The sequence below is a fragment of the Petaurus breviceps genome, unplaced genomic scaffold (assembly GCF_028583685.1).
Source record: "Petaurus breviceps papuanus isolate PSGF00001 unplaced genomic scaffold, PetGlider_PUasm1.0 38, whole genome shotgun sequence".
Taxonomy (NCBI): domain Eukaryota; kingdom Metazoa; phylum Chordata; class Mammalia; order Diprotodontia; family Petauridae; genus Petaurus; species Petaurus breviceps.
Genome location: NW_027186304.1, coordinates 65,541,574 through 65,549,199, shown reverse-complemented (window position 1 = coordinate 65,549,199; position 7,626 = coordinate 65,541,574). Strand labels below are relative to the sequence as shown.

At 35.4% G+C, this 7,626-nt stretch overlaps 1 pseudogene; it reads right to left on the bottom strand.

Annotated features, from left to right (window-relative positions):
• Positions 1–5,922, bottom strand: part of LOC138170260 (tripartite motif-containing protein 75-like) — a 31,546-nt pseudogene extending 25,624 nt beyond the window's left edge.
• Between the last annotated feature and the right edge of the window lie 1,704 nt (positions 5,923–7,626).

Here is a 7,626-nt window from a genome sequence, read left to right as displayed (position 1 = left end):
TACAAGTCATTCCCCAATTGATAAATGGTCAAAGGATATGAACAGGCAGTTTTCAGAGAAAGAAATTAAAGCTATCTATAAGCACATGAAGAAATGCTCTAATTCACTATTGATTAGAGGAATGCAAATCCAAACAACTCTGAGGTACCACATCTCACCAGTCAGATTGGCTAAGATGACAAAACAGGAAAATGACAAATGCTGGAGAGGATGTGGGCAAATTGGAACACTAATGCATTGCTGGTGGAGTTGTGAACTGATCCAGCCTTTCTGGAGATCAATCTGGAATTATTCCCAAAGGGCTATAAATACTTTCATACCCTTTGATCCAGCAACACCACTCCTAGGGTTATAGCCCAAAGAGATCATAGAAATGAGAGAAAGACCAATATGTACAAAAATGTTTATAGCAGCTCTTTTTGTGGTAGCAAAGAATTGGAAATTAAGGGGGTGCCCATCAATTGGGGAATGGCTGAACAAGTTGTGGTATATGCATGTTATGGAATACTATTGTGCTATAAGAAATGAGGAGCAGACAGTGTTCATATTTACCTGGAGAGGCTTAAAAGAACTGATGCTGAGTGAGAAGAGTAGAATCAGGAGAAATTTGTACACAATTACAGACACAACGTATGTGTGATGACCAACTTTGATAGATTGGACTCTTCTCAGCAATGCAGTGATATAAGTCGATCCCAAAAGACTCATGATGGAGAGAAATATGTTCATCTAGAGAAAGAACTAAGTTTATATCCAGGTGGAAGCAAAATACCTGATCTTTTTCCTTCTCTTATTTGGTTTTATGTCCTCTTTGCCATTTTTCATTCCAGCTGGTACAATCCGTCCTTATAACCTGACTAATGTATAATGTGAAAGTATTTACAGATCCTATACTTGACTATAAGCCGCCATGCGGGGGGTGGGAGGGGAAAGGGGTGGGAGGGGGACAAAAATGTGAAACTCAAGGAATTGTGGAATTGAATCCTGTAAACTAAAAGGAAGCAAATAAATTAATTTTAAAAAGATTTTCAAACTATTAAAAAAAGAAAAGAAAAAAAAAGTAAGGCATCCGCTTTGTTTCCAGTTCTTTGCTATCACACACACACACACACACACACACACACACACACACACACCACATGCATGTAAGCACACCATATGGCTATAAATATCTGGTTTTATATGGGGACTTTCTTCTTATTAATGAATGACCTCCTTGAGGTATATGCCTAGAAATAGAATCACTGAGTTGAAGGAGACATTGTAGTAACTTTATTTGCATAACTAAAAAATTTTTAAAACAGCTATATTGAATCACAGCTCCACCAATAATGCACTAGTGTACCTATCTTATCACAACCCCTCATTCGCTTAATATTCCCATCTTTTATTTCCAACTTGTTTTATGTTAGGCAAAACTTCAGGGGTGTTTTGATTCACATTTCTCTCTCTCATCTCATAAGAAGAATTGCTTATTATTAACAATGTGAGTGTGTGTGTAGCTTTTGGTCATTTATTTATTGAGGAATGTCTTTTTGCTTTGCATGTTTATTTATGTATGTTATCTATCTATCTGTCTGTCTATCAATCTATCTGTCTGTCTGTCTATCGGATATCAAACACTAACTGAAAAAAATTGATAAAGGGTTTTTTTTCTCACATTCAACCATTTTCCTTTCTATCCTAACAGCAGTAGTTTTGTTTGTGCAGTTTTTCAGTTTTGTGTAATCAAAAGTGTGCATTATAAATTTTGTAATTGCATTTCTTTTGTAATTTGTCTCATAAAGGAGTCTGTTAGAGTTCTTTCTCAAATTTTGAGAAAAAATTGCTGTGTTGAAACTAATAGCTTTTAAATTATTCTTTAGAAATTTGATAGCATTCTCCTATGAATCTATCAGGACAAGGAGATTATCCTTTGATCATTCCTTTAGACCTAGTTCTATTTCATTTTCTGAAGCTGAAGTATTTAAAATACCTATTTGTGAATGTGGGTATTTTATATTTTTTAATGTGGGTATTTTATATTTTTGAAGGTATTCCTCTTTCTTTTGTGTTCTAAGTTGCATCAATATATAACTGTGCACATTAGGTTCTGATAATGCTTTTTATTCCTTTACTGTGGTGATTTCATCTTATTCATTTGTTGTCATGTTAATTTGATTTTTCTACCCTCTTAAATAAGGTTTGTTAAAGGGTTTATTGATTTTGTTAGTCTTTTAAAGAACCATACTTTTTTAAATTTCACATTTTTTTGCTTTTTTTGGAGGGAGGAAGGTAGGGCAATTGAGGTTAAGTGACTTGCACAAGGTCACATGGCTAGTTTTTTTGTGTTACGTGTCTGAGGTCAGATTTCAACTCAGGTCCTCCTGGCTCCAGGGGTGGTGCTCTATTCACTGTGCCACCTAGACACCCTCAAGAACCATACTTTTAATTTTGTTGATCAATTCTGCAGTTCTTTTGGTTTCTCATTTAGGTATCTGTCCTCTGATTTTTAAATGTCTCCTCTTTTTGTCCTTATTTTGGCTTTATTTGTTGTCTTTCCATTTTTTAAAAACACATTCAGTTTATTATCTTTTCTACTTTGTTAATTTATGTTTTGGGGATATAATTTTCATCATGGGGACTCTTTGACTGCATCCCATGTGTGCTTTTTCCCCCCCTGTAACTCCCTCTTCCCTACAAGGGTGTGGACAGAGTTGTTGATATCTGCAATCTGTTGCCACAGAATGGCAGGGGTAGGGTTTGCTGAGGGATAGTGCTACAGCAGGAAAGAAATTCCTGAATGCATTCCAGAGCATAAACCAGGAGGTCGGCATGTGCCACTCTGCCAGAATGAAGTGGGTTTTAGGGGAGGGGATGCTGAGTGAGTAAATTAGGAATTAGGGATTAGTCTTCTCAGATTAATTAATTCATTAAGTTGTAAAGATAGATGCAATTGTTGTTTCTCTGCTACAGTCCCTATTTTTGGGTAGTGCTTGAGGGAATTTATGAAACTAGAGAAAATATCTAGTTCTCCATTTTGTTGGTTATTGGAACCTATACTCTCCATCCATGAGCAACAAATTTCTACTATTGTAGCACCTTGAACATCAAGTTTTTTTTTCCATTGTAACTAATAGAACTCTCTATGGAGTCAACTCAGACTAAGACTTCTAATGTTTTCCCTTGTATAGAGAAATAATTGTTTTCCTTTATCCTCCCAAAATTCATCTTTCATATATCTAAAGCATCTAAGGTACCCCTTCAGTCTGTATTCTTCATCCCAAATCACTTCAAACTCTAGACCTTTGAAATAAAGCATAAATTGTAAAGCATGTTCCCATGACTTATCATGATCATTACTGTTGTTGTTGCTATGGCTGTTAAAACAACTCATACTTTTAAGTACATACCATGTGTTAGACACTGTGGATTCAAAGATAACTGTGAATCAGTGCCTGGCCTAAAAAATAAAATGAACACAGAATGTAAAACACCATTATTACTATTGTCCTTCCAACCTTCCTCCAGTGGCTTAGCTAAATGGATAAAGAACACTGTCTAAACTGTGGCATAGTTATATTTGATCATATGAAAAACTTTTGCTGCTTCAAATGTCCTCACTTGGGAACATGCAAAAGAAACTCAAGGTCTTCCTCTCATTTTCACAAAACCTTCCCTTATGATAAATAAAAACAGGTAAGTAAAATGAATCAACAAAACGATCAAGCTTCATATAATATGCAGCATTTGGAAAATGTATTTCCCCATTTGTAGACTAAGAGGAGAGGGGTGTATTTCACTATTCATTCTCTAAAACCTATATTTGTCTATATTCTTTAGGAGAATCTCTCTGGTAGCCATGTGACCCTCCTGAGTTTGACCAAGACTAAAATCAAGGTTCATAAAAGGAAAGTAAAGAGGAAAGATCACTCATGTTTTAGTGTGTATCAAGGTATCCTCATTTACTCATTGGTCCTGTTAAGTATTGATGTCAGTCATTGTAGCCATACCTACTTCTCTCTCTTTATTTTTCCACTAATTCTTATCTACTATCCTCAAAATTAGATACATAAATAGATAGATATCTATATCTCTAAATTTATAAATATCTATCTAGATAGATATAGACCTATCTCTATAAATCTCTCTCTCTCTCTATCTGTCTGTCTGTCTGTCTATCTAGGATGCAAAAAATTTGCAAAGTTTCTATCAGATTCTATTGTAAGGATCTATTTCCCACTTTTCAAGTATACTATGCTCCATGGACACAGTTATATACTGGTGTGATTAGTTTCCTTCATTGGAGTGGAATCTAAAAGAATGTTGTCTGACCTAGATATTACTATAATAATGTACTTATGTGGTTATATCTCTAAGTAGTCTTTGGGGGCAATCAAATTTCCTGAGTATGTATTAACAATTTGCATATGTTATTTCTTGTGTTCCATGCTCAGTACTTTTGAATACATGATCATGAGAAGCAAAAGTTTTGCTTGTGGAGACATTGCTGAGGTCCTGAAAAATCTATGACCTCATCTTAAGAAAAGTACCTGCAGAATTGTTAGAGAGGAATTTCATTATTCAAGTGGAAAAAAATTGCAAAGCACTTCACAAGTGAAAAATATTTGGATGGCTATTTAATAAGAATATTATTACATTGAAATGAAAGTTTGAACACCATAAAAGTATCAAACTTCAGCACTGCAGGTAAAATGCATTATCATTTTTCTTGGTTGCTTAGGGAAATAATAGCTCAGTAGATGCTTTAATAGTTTATGGAAAATAAATTGTTTTGTGCTTGCCTAAAACACTGGCTTAATAGTATTTACTCCTGAAGCACTGTTTTCTAATCTACTCGGGAATAAGTATACTGTTACCTCTCAAGTCATAATATGGAACAATGAACTGAAGAAGACCTATTATCATTTCTCATGTCTTTCATTTCTATCATATGCATTATATAGTGAGTTCCTGCAGTTTTAGTGCTATGAATTCAATACAAACTTACTAGAAATCCACTTTTCCCCCTGGTGGGCAGTCTCATTCCAGTGAGTAAAAAGAAGATTTTGAACTGTTCACCTTTTTAAGATGACTGAGCCACTTATTTCATTACCTCAGGTGACTGGGTAATAAATTATGGCAGCAAGAATTGGATTTGTTCATAAAATGAGCAGTGCTTAGCAAGGTTTCTTTCCAAATGCATGATCCCAGGGTATGTTTGATTCATTTCCTTCTTCAACTGTGTCAAGGTCTTGATAAGACCAACAACCAATCAGAGCAGAGTAGAAAATGGCTAGTACAATTTGTGAGGGATGATCTTAATTCTGAGTAATACAGTTAGAGAATTAGATATGTTGCAACTAAATGGATTGAATGAATTAGATGATGGAACTGAATTGATCTTGACTAAACCCTTATTGTGCCATTATCTTTGTATCCATGCAATGAGGCCACAAGTAATCTTTTTAGCTCTTCACTAACATTGAATGAGGTCCAAGACAGATGTTCTTCAGATGGACAATTCATCTTTATCAAAGAGTCTTAGTGGAATTCTAGGGAATTTCATACAAATAGATGAAGATGATTTCAGTTTCATTAAATGAAAATGGAAAAGATTGGATTAAATCATTTTAGGATCCTTTTTAGCTGTAAAACTGTGGGCCCATTTAGTTATACTCTTGTGGTCCTCGTCTTAATTTTCTGGCTATTCTTTTATTTTCTCTTTTGCTCTCTTGTTTTCTTACACTTTGACCTTGAGTGTCTCCTAAGGCCCTGTCTGTGGCCCTCTTCCACTCTTTTGTTTTTTTAAAGCAATTGGGGTTAAGTAACTTGCCCAAGGTTACACCACCAGTTCTTTTTGTGTTGGTGTTAAGTGTCTGAGGCCAGAACTGATCCCAGATCCTCCCGACTCTAGGGCCAGTGCTCTACTTACCACGCCATCTACCTGCCCCCTTTTTTTAATTTTATTTTTTCTTTTTTTTCTTCCATTCTTTCTTTACCCATTTTTCCCTGGTATTCTCATTCATCTCTTTGACTTCAATTATTAATGCTAGTTGGAAACTGCCCAGATCTGTATCATTTTCACCAATCTCTAGAGTTCCAGCCCCATATTTCCCACATGGAAATTCTGCCAGGATCTCAAAATCAACAATTATAATGCCAAACTTATATTTCCTCTGAAAAACCTGCTCCTCTGCTCTAATTTGTCTATTTCTTTTAATCATACCATTATTTTTCCAGTCACCCAAGCTAGGATTCATCTTTGTTCATATCTTCTTCTATACCCTATGTCCAATGCATTACTCTGTTCATATCAGTCCCCTATTTTTTTTTTTTTTTGCTGTTTGGAGGGCAGTTAGGGTTAAATGACACAGCTAGTGTTTGTGTGTGTGTGTGTGTGTGTGTGTGTGTGTGTTAAATGTCTGAGGCTGGATTTGAACTCAGGTCCTCCTGATTCCAGGGCCAGTGCTCTATTCATGCACCACTTAGCCACCCCACATCAGTCCCCTATTAAATCCAATTAACAGGCAAAAGTTATGCCTAAGGCATGCATCTAAAATCTTTTGGTAGTTCCTAATTTTTAACAAGTAAAAGATTAACTCTCTAATCATGGGACTCAGTGTTTTCCACAATCTGGATTTAGCTCCTGTTCCCAGCATTAGCTTAATCTGCTCCATTTCACAAACTTTGTCAAATTGATTCAATTCTATTCAAACTGATTATTCTAGTCATTCTACTGGCACTTAAATATCTTCTATTCTGATCCTATCCTCTCCCATTTCTGTGCCTTACAAATACTGTCCACATATCTGGGATTGTCTTTCTGCCACTGTCACCCCTTTGCCCGATATTCTAAGTCCCAAACCAAGGCACCATCTCTTCTATGAAGCATTCCCTCATTCTCCAGATAAAAATAATCTATCCTTCCTCCAATTCCTCATAGCATTTTGTCTCAACTTTTTGGAGGGGTTTTTAGCCTATTCTGTATTATAGTATGGTTATTTGTATACATGATCCCCATTAATTTTAACCATCTTGAAATAAGAAACTATTCATAGCTTATCTTTCTATCCATATATATATGTATGTATGTATATATATATATATATATATATATATATAGTGCTTGATGCATTTTCATTGAATTATCTTATTGGATCAAGTAGAATAATAAAAAAATCTAGGTCTAAATATTAATCAGGAATTGGTGGGGACTGGGGAGAATAATTCAAGGAAAACTGTAAGACTGAAGATAGAAATCCAGGAGTCTGCACAAAGTTTGGGTGATAGTCCATTAAGAAGATAAACTTTGTTATGGGGGTGGGGGTTAGATAGAGATAAAGTCAAAAAGTAACAGCTAAAATGGGATACCAGGGTCCTAAAAGCAGAAGAAGTTAGAATGATGAAGAAAAATTCTTCAGAGCTTAGGTGTTGTTTGACTGAATATCAGTACTATGTAATAACTTTGCATTGGCTTTTCAAGATTATATGGGCTACCCAGAGTTTACTCACCAATGAATATGATTTAACATTTACACTCTGGAGAGTACATCTAATAAGATGCTATTGACAGAGTAGAACATTCTGGAACCGGGAACATTGAACTGGAGTCAGGAAGACCTGAGTTTGAATACTGTCTCAGAC